The 17,883-nt window shown below is 47.5% G+C and overlaps 1 long non-coding RNA gene across 1 annotated transcript; it reads left to right on the forward strand.

Moving 5' to 3' along the window:
- Positions 1 to 12,213: 12,213 nt before the first annotated feature.
- LOC129150302 (uncharacterized) lies at positions 12,214 to 17,677 on the forward strand. The gene is made up of 2 exons (XR_008557054.1): positions 12,214 to 12,914; positions 16,842 to 17,677. It is a non-coding gene; the product is annotated as an uncharacterized LOC129150302 (long non-coding RNA).
- Positions 17,678 to 17,883: the final 206 nt, after the last annotated feature.

Genomic DNA, 17,883 nt, shown 5'->3' on the forward strand with positions numbered 1-17,883 from the left:
GGAAAAAAAATATTTTTTAAGATAAAGAATTATTGGCAGTTGCTGAGAAATTCCTTTAATCCTTTCTACTTGGCTCAGCCCTCTACACATAGTTTGAGCTTCCAGCAAAATGAAATAAGAAGTTGCTTTCACTTTCGGCCGAGCGTCTGCACCCATCAGTAAAGGCTGGGCAGCTGTGAGCAAAACCTTTCGTATTATCTGAGTCATCCCACTCATAGTGACTCTTTCCTACTCTGCTTCAAACTCTAGCTCCTGCTCATAATTATGAGGTAAATCTTTATCAGATGGGCTCTTGACTTCGGTCGCAGGAGCAACAGGTGGAGGCGGAGGTGGCGCAGAGGAGGGAAGTGGTATTTTTAGAGATTCGCATCCCTCCACTGTAGGCTGTAAAGCTGTGGCCACACCCTGCTTAGACATTCTTAAACTCTCCTGTGCTGGATCAAGGCAATCATGAATTAAAGACCATAGTGTGAATGTAGGAATAGGAATCTTCTCTGGACCTTCTGCTGTGTATTGGTCACGCAACTGCTTTCCGACCTTTACCCACGTGTGAAAGTTGATGGTTTCCTCTTCAGGAAACCAAGGGCAAGTTTCATTAACAAAACTTAAGAAATCAAGAATCTGACTACACTTAACAGAACATCCTCTAGCTTTAAGCATAGTTTTAAGCATTTGAGAGTAGAGGTCTCTTTCCTGAGACCCTGAATATCCCATGTTTTACACCCAGTTCATACCTTACGCTCCTTACCTTACTTCTTGAGTTCCTTGTGCACGCATTCCCAGTTACTCTCGCCTGACTTTTGAGAGTTTCCCAGTATTCAGGTCCCTGGATCTGGGTGCCAGATATATATACTTGTTTTCCGCAACCAGCATGGCTAGAGAGCAGACAGGAGTCCTGAGTAGGGGCGACGGGGGATTGAAAAAAATGAAAGAGACAGACACAAAGACAGTAGGGAAAGCTTGGACCAGGTGGGACAGCTGTGCTCTGATGGAGAGACAGTGACCCAGAGCCGATACAGTGCATTTATTTTATACAATAAGATACCAGGAAATTTTACTAAAGTTTAAGATAAAGAAAATATGTTCATTCTTGTGGCTTCTTTGTAATTGTCACTTCTGGGAAGGCCTGGATAATCGTGTTTATTCTGGTGCCTGGCTGGATTTAGATAATGAAATCTACCTACTGGTGCCTGAGCTAAAGGTCAGACTGACAACACACCTGCCTCTGTCAAGGTATGTTTCCAGGGCATGGCTCTGCCAGGTGCCACTGGATTCAGATGACAATCAGCTAAGGGGCCTTTCCCAGGCGCTCTCTACAGGTGGCGTGTCTGTGTGTGTATGTGTGGCGTGTCTGTGTGAGTATGGGTGGCATGTCTGTAATATGTGGGGTCCTTGGTGCATAGGCCCAGGGCAGGGCTTCCTCTGGTCTTCCTCTTAGGTCTGCACTGTGTACTGATCACACCTCCTAGGTTGTTCTAGGGGTTTTGCATTAACTCCCACCATAGCCTTGTGAAGAGAGTGTTTTACAGATGATGAAACAGGCTCAGTGTCTTCCCAAGTAAGCAACCAGCCCAGGACACAGGGCTTCCCAATTCACAGGATGAAGCAGAATCCTAGTCTGATGCTGTTGCTCCATGCTGCCTCCCAGTGGCGAGTTTAGGGGTATGCCTGACTGCTTTCTCACTAATACCCTGAGGCCCAGGGTCCTGGAAGCTCGTGTCTGTTCCTTGGATGCACTGAGGTTGACCTCAGCTGCCTCCTCTGACCATTTGTGCTTTGATCTTCCAGAGCTTGCTGCTCCGCCCTCCCTGGAGGTACCCAGGTGACCTTGGTCCTTTGTTTTGTGATCTGGATTTCATAAAATGGCTGAGCTTCCTCTCTACTGGGATCTATCAGCTGACATCATCAAAGCTCCAGTGCTCAGGGACGCTGCTCCTTCAGACTTTTAGGAGCCTGAGGCACAGACTGGAGGGAAGAATCCCAAACAGAGGTGAGAGCTCTGGCTTCGGGCTCTGCCACTCACCAACCCACTGCAGCTCCCAGGCCGCTAGTTCCTCAGCTGATCTATGAGATGATTGTATGAGACTCTGCCACGGCCCTGCACCTGGTGGGATTCTTAGCAAGGGATTCCAGATGCGAAAGGGCCTGGGGCCTAATTTTCTATTGCTGGTGACCAGCCACCCCAAACACAGTGGCTTAGCAACAGCAACTTACCATTCCTCTCAGTTCCAGGGTTGGAGTGTGTCTCACCTGGGCTCGCTTGCAGGACTGCCATCAGCCGGGGGGTCCACTGGGCTGGGAGGTCCCGATGGCCTTACTGCTGTGTCTGGTGGTTGGTGCTGGCTGCCTGCTGGACATCTCCATTCTCTTCTCCACCAGGATGCAATGGGACAACTCCTCCTCCATTTGGTCGACCAGCTTTCTGACCTAGGGGTCTTGGCGTTCCCAGGGGGCAAAGGCAGAAGCTCCGCCATCTCTCCAGTCTCCGGCTCTGAAACCCACTCGAGGCAGCTACCTTCTATTGGTCAACGTGAGCCACAGAGCCAGTCCAGATGCCAGGAGGTGGAGAAATGGAGTCTACCTCTGAAAGGGAGGATGACACGTTACATCACAGAGGAACCGATGTTCTGGGAGGGGTGGACATTAGACAGTTTATCACAGACCGATGGACAGGCCATCCCTAGGGACAGCTCAACTGACCTTACACCAGGGGTCGGCCAGCTTTTTCTAAAAAAGGCCAGGTAATCCGTATTTGAAGCTTTATGTGCCGTATGACCTGTCACACTACTTCATTCTGCCCTCATAGCTCAAAAGCAGCCACAGGCAGCATGCAAACAAAAGGATATGCTTGTGTTCCAATAAAACTTTATTTAGACCTAGCCAGTGTGGCTCAGTTTGGCTCAGAGCATCAGCCCAGGGACTGAAGGATCTTGGGTTTGATTCTGGTCAAGGACACATACCTTGGTTGCAGGCTCCATCTCTAGCCTCAGTCAGGGCGCATGTGGGAGGCAACCTATTGATGTGTCTCTCTCATATTGATGTTTCTCTCTCTCTCTCCTCCCTTCCACTCTATCTAAAAACCAATGGAAAAATATCCTTGGGTGAGGATTAACAAAAATAAATAAATAAATAAATAAATAAATAAATATTGTTCATTTCTTGCTTGTAAATCTTGAAAAAAACAACTTTATTTACAAGAACAGGTAGCAGACTGGCCCTGGCCCATGGACTGTAGTTTGCCAGCCGCTGCCTTACACCCGGGTTGGCGGCTACCCTGGAAGCATCTTTAGGGCAGGAGTGTCCACTGCTTTCAGACGTGAGTTCCTCAGACTCACATCAATAGCATCAATCAAGTCCCTTTCAGCTTATGTCCTCACTCTGTAAATAATATTGTGATCCTACCTGTGAGAGTACTGTTCTAGGTATTGGGTAAGCAACACAGACAGTTCCCTTGCTTTCTTGGAACTTACTGACTTTCTACCCATTGTAAAGAACAGAAAGAGAGAGAGAGAGAGAGAGAGAGAGAGAGAGAGAGAGAGAGAGAGAGAGAGAAGAATCCCTTGAGTCAACATTATTTGACTTCTGCTCTGAACCTTCAGATTATGTGAGTCAACAAATGATCTTTGGCACTTAAGCTACTTTCACTTGGGTTCATTGGAAGTCAGTTATCTCATTTTCTTTCTTAAAAAAAATACTTTTATTGATTTTCAGAGAGAGGAAGGGAGAGGGAGAGAGAGATAGAAACATCAATGAAGAGAGAGAATCATTGATTGGCTGCTTCCTGCACGCCCCCTACTGGGGATGGAGCCCACGACTGGGCATGTGCCTGTTAACGTAAAAAACATTCAAACCTGTAAAGAATTTTGTGAGTTTATTGGTGCCAAACTGTCGACAATTGCTGGAAAGCAGTATCTCAATGAATTGGGATAATGCTCAGGAGAATGGCAGGTTTTCCTCTATTTTTATACATTACAATCAAAGGAGGGATGCGTAGGTGGATTACATGAAATCCATTGGTGATAGATTAGAGAGGTGGAAGAAAGCAAAGCAGGAAACCTCTGGGATAGAATAAAAAGTAAAATGATAGATACATACTTAGGTGGGTGCAGGATAGCCAACAGTCAACAATTAACATGATAACAATGAAGGAATTTGTGGTATCTGTCCTGGTGCCCAGGCACATTAGGTTGTGCCCCAAGGGGTCGGGAAAAAGGGAAGTTACAAGTAACCCAGACATTTCAAGGATATCCTATGTAATCCTATATAATAAAAGCCTAATATGCTAAGTGTCTGATCATCCAGTTAGCCATTCAACCAATTCTATATAATAAAGAGGCAATATGCAAATTGACCATCACTCCAATATACAAGATGGCTGCCCCCATGTGGTCAAAGATGGCCATCCCCATGTGGACACAAGATGGCCGGCAGGGTAGGGCAGTTGTGGGCGATCAGGCCTGCAGGGGAGGACAGTTAGGGGTGACCAGGCCTGCAGGGGAGGGCAGTTGGGGCGACCAGGCCTGCAGGGGAGGACAGTTAGGGGTGACCAGGTCGGCAAGGGAGGGCAGTTAGGGGCAATTGGGCCGGCAGGGGAGCAGTTAGGCACTGATCAGACTGGCAGGGGACTGGTTAGGGGGTGATCAGGCTGGCAGGCAGAAGTGGTTAGGGGCAATCAGGCAAGCAGGCAGGCGAGTGGTTGGGAGCCAGCAGTCCTGGATTGTGAGAGGGATGCCAGACTACCCACCAGGATTGGGCCTAAATGGGCAGTCGGACATCCCTTGAGGGGTCCCAGATTGGAGAGGGTGCAGGTTGGGCTGAGGGACACCCACACACCTCCTGTGCACGAATTTCGTGCACTGGGCCTCTAGTCAAAGCATAATATGCTAATAATATGCTAAAGCTGCTCAACCACTCACTATGACATGCACTGACCACCAGGGGGCAGAGAGTTGACCGGTTGACCAATTGCTATGACGTGCACTAATCTCAGGGGGGAGATGCTCCTACTGGTAGGTTATCTTGCTGCTGGGATCAGGTCAATTGGGACTGAGCAAGACAGGCTGGACATGCCCTGGAGCCCTCCTGCAGTCCCTCACCAGCTGGCCTACCTCCCACATTCCTCCCCAGCCCTGATCGTGCACCAGTGGGGTCCCTCGGCCTGGCCTGTGCCCTCTTGCAATCTGGGATCCCACAGGGGATGTTGGAGAGCCGGTTTTGGCCTGATCCCTCAGGCCAGGCCGAGGGACCCCACTGGTGCATGAATTTGTGCACCGGGCCTCTAGTGTTATTATAGATGCAAAAAGAGAGATAGGCTCAATTAAGGTAAATGTTGACCTTGTCAGTGAGGATACAGGACGTAACTACCCACCATAACTGCTTTTAGTTAAAGTTTAATTTCAGACCATCCTTTGTGGTTATTTTAGGTCTTTAAGTTTGCAAGACTGCCATGCAGGCCTTCCCTGAGCTTGTCAGGTTAGCATGTGGCCCTTTTCATCAACATGCCCTTGACCAGAATCGAACCTGGGACCCTTCAGTCTGTAGGCTGATGCTCTATCCATTGAGCCAAACCAGCTAGGGCAGAAAAATGGTAGATTTTATAACAGAGAAAAAAATATAAAAGAAATGGGCTCTCATTATAAACATAACATGCCGTCTACCTGTAGTGAGGTAGAGAAATGAGTGCCAACCTGAGGGTTAAGAAGGCAATTCAAGTGGCTGCATTCAGAATGCTTCCGTCTCTAGGGACCAAGGTTGCTCAGGAAATGAAAAAGGAGCCGGAATCCTTGGAGAAGTATGCCTCAGGTTTTTATTTTTTTGCTTATTTGTTTTTAATCTGATCAGGAGCAGTAAAGAAGGAAAACAAAATAAAGAAGACAGGCAGGTTGATTCAGGGGAGAGAGTTCCTTAGAACAGTGGCACATTCTCAGGCCCACCACAGAGGGTCTGAACCAGAAATCCTAGGCGTGGGGCCCTTCTCCTCCTTCTCCTGCTCCTCCTCCTCCTCCTCCTCCTCCTCCCCCTTCTTCTCCTCCTTCTCCTGCTCTTCCTCCCCCTTCTCCTCCTCCTCCCCTTCTCCTCCTCCTTCTCCTGCTCCTCCTCCTCCTTCTCCTCCTCCTCTTTTTCCTCCTCCTCTTTCTCCTCCTCTGCCTCCTCCTGCCTCCTCCTCCTTCTCCTCCTCCTCCTCTTCCTCCTTCTCCTCCTTTTCCTCCTCCTCTTCCTCCTCTTCTTCTCATTCTTTCCCAAAGCCTCCACATAGGTGTACATCTCTTTCCATATTTTTTTCTGGATACCTAGGACTTTTGTTCTTCTATTTCTTTCTTTTTGATTTCCTTGCTTATTACTTGAGAGGAGATTTCACACCTGGATAAGAATAAGCAGATTGCATTTCCTCCACTCTCCTGCCTGCTAACCGCACCTTCTTTTGGCTCTTTCCTTTTTTGTTGTGTGCCACAACTTCCTTCTTTCTGTCCAGCCTGTCAAGCTCCATCCAGCCTCTGTGTCCTTGCCTCAGCTGCTCCCTCTGCCGGCATTGACTTTCCCTTGCCACCTTAGGGCTGACTTCATATCACGTCAAGTGCCTTCTTCTATGCAGCAGCTCCCCTGGCCACTCCACCTCAACCACATACCCTGCCTTCCCTTCCCCTCTCCTACTTTCCTGTTTCATTTTCCTTATATTACTTACGGCTATCTTTTCCCCCCTTGTAATTTGTTTATTGGCTGCATCTGTTTCCTCCCAGTGGCTTGTAAGTGCCAAGAGGCAGGGACCTTGCCTGTCTGGCTTTTGCTGGGTCCTCAGTGCTGGGTTCTGTGCCTGGAACATTAAAACTGCTCGATAAATGTCCTGTGGAATGAATGAATGGAAAGTGGGAAAAACAGAATCATCTACCTCATGGGATCACTAATAAAACTGAATGAGAAAATGCATTTGAAATGCTTGGCCTGGGACTTGCCACAAAGTGAGTGCCAGTGAGTGGGAGGTGTTGAGACACTGTTTCTGCTCTTGTTGTCGCTGTCCTGGCCTCTGAGTACCTTTCTCTATCCCGCCGTCACTCGGGTGGAAATGACTCCCAGGCCAGGACCCAGTTGAAAAGTGGGAAAGTCCCTGGGTCCGCCACCTGGCCCCTTCCTTACCTCCGTGCTGCGGAAAGTGGGTCGTGTGATTTATTTCCCTCAGGGAATGGTGCTCATTGGTAGCTTTGCCCTTGAAAAGTCTCCTGGGTGAGGTTTGAACTAAATGTGAGGAGCTCAGATGGTCTGGATTTGATTTTCAAGGTCTTCAGAGACCAGCAAAAGCCTCATCTCTTCACTGGCCAAATGAAAGCACCGGAAATCAAAGAGGGAAGGTGATTGGCAAAAAGGCTGGGTTTTTCTCCCCTAAAAATTTAGACTTTCCTTACAGAGCTTTTTCTTTGAGAGAAATCCTTTTCTCCAAGAGTCCATTCCCGGAGTTTCTTGAGCTAAGACAAGTACAGTGCCATCCTTAGACCTGAGTCTCCAGGGCCCTGCCCTGGGTGGGGCCCCGAAGACCAAGGGATGTGCCTGTGGAGCCGGTGGTCCCCTTCTAGACCATGATCTGCAGTTTCCTCGTCCAAATTGCTGAGTCACCTCCAGGGCCTGTGTAGGTCGTTTGCCCGCGTTCTTCCTCTTGCGTGAAGGTGACATATGATGCCACATGAGCAAGAAACAAGCCAAGGTACTGGCTGCGAATGAGATCATAAATGGGTGTGAGAGGAAGGAGATGATGAATTCAGTTAAGAACTTGGAAGCAGCTGGAACTGCAGGGACTTCTTGATTAAAGTCTTTTTGGAAGTCTGGACTGGATCTCGAAGAGGGCTGTGTGACCCGTTGGCCTTGAACCTCCCTTTCAGTGTAGCATGGCGGGCATCTTATTATCTATCACAAGGTAACAAGGCCCTGTGTTGTCGGGTGGAAGCTGGGCATGACGGGAGGACATAGTGGATGTGAGTGGCTCAAGGGGTGGGCCAGTTAGGTACCATTATGTGCCTCCCCAGATTCTTGCAGCCTCACCTGTGTCCTTGACTCTCAGCATTTGCTGCATCTGAGCCAGACCCCAAGCTAACAGTGAACCAGGTGTGGTTGCCATTCTTGAGTTGCTCCCAGCCCACCATTCACTCATTTTGTTAATTAATTAATACCCTGTTACATCACGTATAGAAAACTTTTTGTCTCAGAAGGTCACCCTTCCGCCACTCAGCGTGAACTTGACCTTACTTGCTCTACTTGCTATCAGGCAGGACGCCAGTTTAACTCCATCCTAAAACTGAGGACAAAATAGAAAGGATGTTTGGAATATGTATGATCTCTGTTACTATAGCCCAGAGGCAACAATCATTGAGATATGGGTATTTCATTCTGCCAGATGGTGTACACTAGGACCCAGAGGCTCAGCTGGCTGCCACAGCAGCTGGAATTCACCCTGACTGGCATCCCAGTCAAGCTACCTAAGGTCATAGGTGATAGAAAAACCAGACTTTGGGTCAAGACAGCTCTGGATTTGGATTCTCACTCTGTCAATTACATACTGCTCATGCATCAGTGTGGGTGTGTGTGTATGTGTACACACATACACACATTTATAGGGTAAACCAGTGCCCCAGTGCACGGATTTGTGCACATTGAAAGGAAATTAATGAGAAGAAATATTTTAATATCGCTATTCACCCTTTCTCTATAATAGAAGTGTCAACCAAATTCACGATCGACAATGACAGATCGAAACACACACGTGCAATTGGCGCCAGTGAGAGCTTTATATGTATCGCCCATGTGCGAGTCAACTTAGCCTTTTATATATAGATAATAAACTTGCTTAATTAGACCTGCTTTCTGATGTAGCTAAACTTTTTCCAGCCCAATGAAGCACCCCAACTTCTCTTTCAGGTAATTGTCAGCAACACAGCAGTAAATATCAACACGAAGCAGGAAGAACAAAGGATAAAATACTTAACTGCAGCAGTGTTTGACTATATTCTGTGCAGTGAGAAAATCTGAAGTCATTTTCAAGTTCCACCATTCCTTACTTCTTTTCAGTCAGGTCAAGTTTCTAAATCTCCATTTTCCGGCTAATGAAAAGAAAATAGGATTCTACCGAGTCTCCTATCACCTACTCTAGGACTTCAAATGAGATAAGGCACAGGAAAACGCTTCACAGACATTTGGTTAGGATCAAGTGAGATGGGGATCAAATGAGATGAGGCACAGGAAAACGCTTCACAGACATTTGGTTAAAGTGTAAAATGTTTGCACCTACCTATAAAGCAAATCGTGTTCCTGGGCTGAAGAAACTGCAAGGAGGCTAGTCGCTAGGGAGAGGAAGCCAGGCATTGCTATGTGATATCATTACCCGGTGCCCACAGTGACCGTTTCCGGGCTGGGCTGGGGTGTGGGCCACATTTTGTGCCATGGGGTTTTGGCAACATTGGCTGCGATTTGGTGGGGTGTCACTCTGGGTTGGTGGTGGGGCATTTATCCCACTTGGGGGAAGCTGAGTGTTGGTTTGTCAGCGCCAGGTGTGTAGTGCCGTTTCTTTTTAAATGGCCAGTGCGCATCATGGCAGCTCCTACATTGAGCATCTGCCCTCTGGTGGTCAGTGCACATCATAGCTACTGGTTGGATGGATGGCCGGACACTTAGGCTTTTATATATATAGACTAGAGACCTGTTGCATGAAGATTTGTGCAAGAATAGGCCTTCTTTCCCCTGGCTTCGCTCCCGGCCACCCAGGAGCCTGAAAGTCCTTGCTCCCAGCTAAAGCACTGCTCTTGTAGCTCCCTCTGCCCCCGCCCTACCCCTTATAGCAAGCGTCCTGCCCAGCCCGGCTGCTCCATGCCTGTGTATGCAAATTAACCCGCCATCTTTGTTGGGTTAATTTGCATACCCACTCCTGATTGGCTGATGGGCATTGCAGAGGTATGGTCAATTTGCATATTTCTCTTTTATTAGTGTAGATTTTCAGAAGTGGAGTTGCTGAGTCAAAGGATAAATGCATTTATAATTGACCAATTGCTTAACAAATCGCACCACACTTTCTCCTCATAAAACACTGTCATCATTTGTTTGTGCAAGACTGTTGTATTTTATTCTTTTTCCCCTTTATCCTCCATCTCCACTACCAATTTATCCTTCATCTGTTTATTTAGATATATGTGTGCATGCTTTTAAATTATACACAAGATAATGGCACTCTACAGGGGTGGGAAAAAGTAGGCTTACAGTTGTTCCCATGGAAAATAATACAATAATTAATAAATAATAATACAAGAATAAACTCTGTTTCCCATACTCACAACTGTAAACCTATTTTTGCCCACCCCTGCATAATTTCCTTTTCTTCTGTTGAGATTGCAAACTGGCCTAGGTTTGATGGCTCCCTTTGCCAGAACCAACCTGGCAAAACTACAGATCTGTGAGAGAAGCTAGAATTTGAAGCACCAACAAAGGAACCTACGCAGGGTCCTGCGAGGAAGAATGAAGCTGAACTCGGTGGGTGGCTGAGAGGAGGCGGGCTGGGCCCTGGAGCCTTGCCTGTTTGCCCCGGAAGCCACAGCTGAGATGCTCAAGTCCAGATACCTTGCCGGGCGAGGAATTGCTAAAGACAATACTAGTACCGGCTGCTCATCCATTCTTTCATTACTTCCTCCTCCACCGCACCCCAAAATCCCAGGGGTGGTTGATTTCAACCTCAGGATGCTGCTTCCTGCCAGTGTGGCTGCTTCCCGGGTGTTTCATGAGGAAATCCTGACCAGAGCATCTGCCGGGTGCGGGGGTTGGGGGGTGGGAGGGAGGAGATACCAAATGGCAATCTTCAAATCTAGGGCTCATCCCTTCCCCTCCGTGCAAATTCACCTGCGTGCACACATACACCCACTAAAGGAAAGGAAATGTAGTTGACAACATACACCACCTGAAACAGAATTGTCAGAATATTGTCCTTTTGATCTCCCCCCCCACCCTTTAAGAATGCAAATATCATTCTTAGTTTATAAGCTGTGCAAAACCAGGCAGCAGATAGACTTGGCCGACAGGCCGTAGTTTGCCCGTTCCTGGATGAGACTATATTGTCTAACATTTGGCGGCTGTCTTAGGCAGAGGAATGTGTTTGCTGATGCTCACTTTCTTTTGAATAGGAAATACAATCCTGGGGCTAAAAATCACATATCGAGGAATCTTCCTCTCAGGCATCTCTGCCCGCCCCATTCCCATGCTCGCCCTGCTTTCTCTCCGTAGGCAACCGTTTTAATGAACTTGTTGTGTGTCCTTTAAGGTTTATGGCAATAGCAACAAATACGTGTTCATGAAAGGGCAGAGCAGGACAGCACAAAATGTACTGTACCCTCCACCCTGTGTAACTATGTATATAACTCCTTTTTCTTAGAAAACCGCGAGAATGTAACAATTGCATGAACCTGCCAATAGGAATGTAGAGAGATGGACTCAGTCCACCTTAAGCAAGCTACCCAGTGTGCCTTTGTGTAACTGGACCCCTCACCCTACCCCTGACCAATCATAAACACTCTCCCTGCCCACTGCTTGAGACCCCCTTAAAGCCTTTGTGTTGGCGAGAGAATTTCTCTTGGTCCCCGGTGAGCGCTGGAGATGAGAGCTCGTGCTAGCACGAATAAAGGTTCTCTTGCAGTTACAGCGGGTCTTGGCTCCTTCCTGGGGGGTTTTTGGGGATTCTGAACACTGGGCATTACATTTGGGGGTGCGTCCGGGATCCCCAAGCCCTCCGAGGGACCCCCAAACCCGGAGAACCTGACTGGCCACGGTAGGTGTCTGTTTGTCCTTTGTCTCTTGTGGGAGCTCAAATCTGAATTTCTGGCAGTGCCCGAAGCGGTCTAGGCAGACGTGCTGGAGGACCACGGGCTAGAGGCATCGGGAGACGTCTCGATCCTCTTTCAGGAGGGATGTGTATGCCCCTCAGTTTCTGGGACGAGGTGGGTCGCTCCCGCCGGTCGGCGTGAGGCCGTCGTCCACGCTTCTGGTTCTGCTCCAACGGACTCGCGTTGGAAAGATTTTCTTAAGGATCCTCTGTTTGTGTGTGTTGATTTGTTTTTGTTTTGTTTTGTGGACTCTCTTGACGGACATTATGGGACAGACTCAGTCCACTCCAAGTGAGTGGAAAGGGGAGCTTAATTTCCCCCCCCCCCCCCCCGAAGGCCATAAAGCTTCCTCAGGCAAATTAATCAGGTGTCTGTTTAAACTCTGGTAAATATCTAGTAGGAGTCAAAAACTCGGACTGTTTGGTATATAAATATAAATGTGAAAATATTTGTTATCTCTTTCTGCTGTTTAATTTATTTAAAGATAGGGCGGACCTGCAGCTGCTGAGACACCTTTTTCTCAGTCCTTTGTTCTCCGTCAGAGAGGGAATAAGCCCACTTAGATGATAAAAATTCCTCTGTTTGTATAAATGAAGGTTTCAGTTTGCTCTGATTTGTGAATTTACTGTATTAAATTGAATTTTAAAGTTCTAAGGTTGATTTAAAAGTATCCATTTATAACATTTCAAAGAACAAAGGAACTTTTATTTACAGCTTCCTTATCTCTTTTGGTGCTCGGAGACTCCCAGCTAACAACTTCACAGGGCGGAAAGATTTACAGGCCTGTGACATCATAGTCCAACGTGGAACTAAGGCTGAAGTTACTATTAACTCTTTATAGACCCCGTTAACCGTTTGTTTAACTTACTGTTTTCAGTTATTAGGATCCTCAGAGAGGACATAACCTGGACTTTCCCTTCCTCTCTCATCCTGATTCTAATAGCATCTGTAACTGGATTAAAAATCTTTTCTTTCAGGAGGCCATCCAGGCTTTAAGCTCACAAGAAATCTTCTCCTGCGAGAGGAGAGAGGGACCCCCCGGAAGGGGCTGGAGGCTCTCCCTCTCAACAGGTGTTTGTTTTGTGTTTTGTCATGTTGGTATCAGGACTGTTTGTTTTGTCTTTTTGTCTTGGGCCCTATATGTATATATTATTTATTGAATTTTGATTTGTCAAGGTTTTGTCAGTTTGTTATCAGTTTGTTAAAATCCTCTTAGAGGACATTGAGTGGTTCTTCCCTTCCAGTTTAACCTTTGACTGTGTGATTGAATTACGGAGCTTTTATCAAGGTTTTGCCTCTCCTGGAACAACGCTCCATGTGTAACCTGTCCCTCCCCGAGCCGGACTGCAGGATGATTTTTCCTTCAACACACTGGTCCCGCCCACTGGCCTATGGCAGAAGCCAGAAAAAGCGACGATAAGAAAGGGAGGCCCCCATCAGGGGACTTAGAAGCAGTGTTCCTGTTATCTGCTTAGATCCCAAGAATATAAGAATACTTATTTACTGAAATGATATAAGGACAGATGTTTGTTTGATATTTTGTTGTCTGCCTGGTTATAATTATTTGTTCATATATAGAAGAAAAAAAAAAACAACAACACATTTAATTTGTTTAAGGCTGAGTGCTCTGACAGGTAGCATCCCCGAGTGGCCACTGGGATTCTTTTTTCCCAGGGGTGTTTTCTCTCTGTCAGAGGGGGAATCAGCCTGCCTAACAACATTTCTGTCTATATTTATTAATTTGAAGATATAAAGTTATAACAATTGTAATCCAAAGAGATTTAAAGCAGGGACCACATTCTAAAATTAACTATAAGAAGGAAGCTGGAGCTGGCAAAGTCACCAAGTCTGCCCAGCAAGCTCAAAACCTAAATGAATCTTATTTCTGACACCCGCCACCACCCAGTCTTAATCAGTGGTGGAGGAACGGTCTCAGAAGTGTTTGTCTCAATTGGCCATTAAGTTTGATATGATTATTGTACATTGTAAAACCTTTAAAAGAAAAGGAAAATATTTTATAGGCCACTTGGTCCTTGTGTGTGTGTGGCAACTCTTAAGTTATAATTTTGAAATCAGTAATTTTTAATAGAAACACACTCAAGCAGAGTGGCTTTTCAGAAAGGTTAGGGAGTCTGATTACAGTGTAGGGGTCACCGGTTCCCCCACACCACCTTCGTTAGCAGGAGGCAAGCACTTTTCCCAGTGGGAACAGAGAGTGGGCTGCCAGATGAAAACGCCTCGGTGGGACCCGCGCCGCGCTCCCTGCCTCCGCCCACCCGGTGTCCCTCCCCTCCAGGGATTGTTTTAAGTGGCTAGAGGCAGCAACAAGGAGGGAAATTCCCTTGTGACCCCCTCCGCCCCAATGAGTCCCAAGAACCCTCGGCAACTCCTTGGACACTTTTCACCGTGTTCTGTTAGGGGGCTTAAAGGCGGCAGCTAGAAATTCCCCATTCCAGGCTTATCAGAATCTGATATTCTTATCTATAGGAAAAATATAACAGTTTGAAATTCAAGCGGCTGAGCCTGCTCCCTTCTCCCTCTGCCTTTTCTAAATATTTTAAAGTAATAAAAGATTTGAGGCATGATTATACATTTTTGAAAGACATAAAAAAAGTTTAGAGACTAATTTAAAATTATAAAATTTATAAAAGTTTATAATTAGTAAGAAGAAGAACAGAGAAATATTAGAAAGAAGAAAAAGCCAGCAGCAAATAGGAAGGAATTAGTATGCCTATTGTAAGAAGCAGAGGCACAGGAAGAGAAAATGTCCTGGCAGGTTAGCTAGAGAAGCAGAAAGGGGAGACTCAGACTCCAAGGGTCTTTAACTTAGAAGAAAAGGACTGACAGGACCGGGGTTCCTTTCTATTAAGCCTCCAGGGTAACCTTACAAGTGGGGGGCAAACCTGTTAGTTTCCTGGTGGACACTGAAACAGCCTATTCAGTCTTGACAGGGCCTATGGGACCCGTAACCTCTAAGAAGACAGCAGTCCAGGAAGCCACCGGACAAATTGCCTGTTTTCCTTAGACATCAAAAAGGACTATGGACCTCGGAAAGAACACGGTAACTCATTCATTTCTGGTCATGCCAGAATGCCCGTACCCCCTATGTAGATGTGACCTCCTACAGAAACTATTTGGACTGCCATCATATCCTTTGCGGGGGATGAAGCGGGAATTATTAGGGGCAGTTGGATACTACAACCTATGAATACTGGGGCTCATAGGGATTGCTAAACCTCTAGACTCAAGTACTGGGGGAACGCAGCCACTGAACTAGTCCGAAGTAGAACAATGGGCCTTTGAGGAGCTAAAGAAAGCTCTCATCTCAGCACCTGCCCTAGCCTTGCCAGACGTCACGAAGCCCTTCCACCTCCACGTGAGTGAGGTAAGAGGCATTGCCAAAGGGGTTCTCACTCAGACTCTAGGTCCCTGGAAGAGACCTATAGCCTGTCTGTCTACGAGACTAGACCCCGTGGCAGCAGGGTGGCCAGCGTGCCTCCGGGCAGTAGCCACCACAGCATCGCTGGTAAAGAAGGCAGATAAGCAAACTCTGGGCCAGGAACTAGCCCTAATAATACCCCATGGTGTGGAGGCCCTCCTTCGAGGTACCCTGGAGAGATAGATGTCAAACACCAGGATCACCCAGTGCCAAGCTCTTCTCCTGGACCAGCCCTGCATCCGGTTCCATAAGACACTGGCCATCAACCCTGCCAGCCTGCTTCCAGAGCTTCCAGATGATGAGCCAGAGGAACCCATTCATGACTGCACAGAGGTAACAGACGCAGTACAAATGGCTCGTCCAGACCTGAAAGATGCCCCACTATCATCACCAGACAAGGTACTGTTCACGGTTGGGAGCAGTTATGTTCAGGATGGCATCCGATGTGCAGGGGCAGCAGTAGTCACCCTGAACCGCACCATTTGGGCGCAGTCCCTAAATAGGGGAACCATAGCACAAAAGGTCGAGCTTTTGGCCTTAATCCAGGCCCTCCAATAGGAACACAGTGCCATCCACCAGAAAAGAGGGTTACCAACTGCAGTAAAAAAGGAAATTAAAAATAAGGAAAACATTTTAGCCACATTAAAGGTCATCTGGCTCCCAAGGGCAGTTGCAATAGTGCACTGCAAAGGACATCAGAAAGGGAAGACAATTGAAGCCAGAGGAAATAGAGCCGCAGACCAAACTGCCAAGGAAGCCGCCCAAAAACCAGTGGGGCCTTTACAAGTTTTAGTAACCCTGCCGTACCTGGACCTATGCAGACCCCCTCCTACACCAAACAAGAGGAGGAATTGGCAGAACAGAAGCAAGCCATTAAAGAACCGGATGGCTGGTGTACCCTACCAGATGACAGACTGTTGGTCTCAGAGGCTATAGGTTGGACATTAGTTACCCAGTTATACCAGGCTACCCACTTGGCGTCACCAAGACTTCTGAAGTTCTACAAGGCAGGTACTCTTAGATAAAATAATTAAAAGCATAGTCACTAGAAGTAATGTCTGTGCACAGGTAAATGCTAAGCAAGGTAAGAGGGTCCCCCTGAGAATTCGGGCCCCACGGAAATTCCCCAGGAGAGCATGGGAGGTGGATTTCACAGAGATTAAGCCACTAGCGTCAGGGTATAAGTATCTGCTAGCTCTCATAGACACCTTCTCGGGTTGGGTTGAAGCATACCCCACTAGGACAGAAACTGCCTCTATAATTGTCAAGAGATTACTCCAGGAGATTATACCTAGATTCAGGCTGCCAGTAGTCATAGGATCAGATAACAGCCCCGCCTTTTGTAGCCAAGATATCTCAAAATATAGCTCAAGCCTTAGGACAGCCATGCGCGAGACTAAAAAAAAGAATTTAACTGAATTTACCCTAGAAACCGGTGAAAACTGGACCAACCTCCTACCCTTCACCCTCTTATGGGCCAGGTGTACCCCCTACCGGTAGGGGTTTCCCCCTTTTAGAGATCATATATGATAGACCTCCCCTTGCCGCTTCCTTTCCAGGGACAGGAAGAAACTGAAAGCTGGAATTCATAACCATTCCCTTACTCAAGTCCTTACAGGCTGTGCAGTATACCCAGAAAGCCACCCATAAGCTTGTTCCTGTACAACCCTTCCAGCCCAAGGACTCGGTATAGGTAAAGAAGTTCACTGCCCAAGGACTCACCCCAACCTGGAAGGGATGCTACACTGTTATCCTGAGCACGCCCACGGCTGTTGAAGTAGACGGCGTCCAGACCTGGCTACACCACTCCCAGCTCCTGCACCAGGAAACGGCCTAGATCTTGGCAACCAGCGGCCTCACCCGTGAGATCCCTAGCCTGGGCTCCACGCAGGCCAGGAGGAAACTCAACACCTGCAGGAGAAGAACTGGAATTCACTGTGGACAGTACTGTTGGGGACTGTAGTACTAAAGGCCTTAACCAGAAGTAAAAGACAAAGTAAAAATACAAACCGTCTCATGATTGAGCCGGGTGTCCCAAGACAAGGGGGGAATGAAAGGGCAGAGCAGGACAGCACAAAATGTACTGTACCCTCCACCCTGTGTAACTATGTATATAACTCCTTTTTCTTAGAAAACCGCGAGAATGTAACAATTGCATGAACCTGCCAATAGGAATGTAGAGAGATGGACTCAGTCCACCTTAAGCAAGCTACCCAGTGTGCCTTTGTGTAACTGGACCCCTCACCCTACCCCTGACCAATCATAAACACTCTCCCTGCCCACTGCTTGAGACCCCCTTAAAGCCTTTGTGTTGGCGAGAGAATTTCTCTTGGTCCCCGGTGAGCGCTGGAGATGAGAGCTCGTGCTAGCACGAATAAAGGTTCTCTTGCAGTTACAGCGGGTCTTGGCTCCTTCCTGGGGGGTTTTTGGGGATTCTGAACACTGGGCATTACATTCACACTTCCACCCTCTCCTACATAAATGCAGCCCCCCCCCCCCCCCCCCCGGCAACCCCCCATGCTGCCCTTCACCTTGTTCCTTTCCCTTGCTGCCCTCACGGAGATTTCCTGTCTGCCACAGAGACACAGAGAAGGCCTCCCT

The sequence above is a fragment of the Eptesicus fuscus genome, chromosome 9, assembly GCF_027574615.1.
Source record: "Eptesicus fuscus isolate TK198812 chromosome 9, DD_ASM_mEF_20220401, whole genome shotgun sequence".
In the NCBI taxonomy this organism is placed as follows: Eukaryota; Metazoa; Chordata; class Mammalia; order Chiroptera; family Vespertilionidae; genus Eptesicus; species Eptesicus fuscus.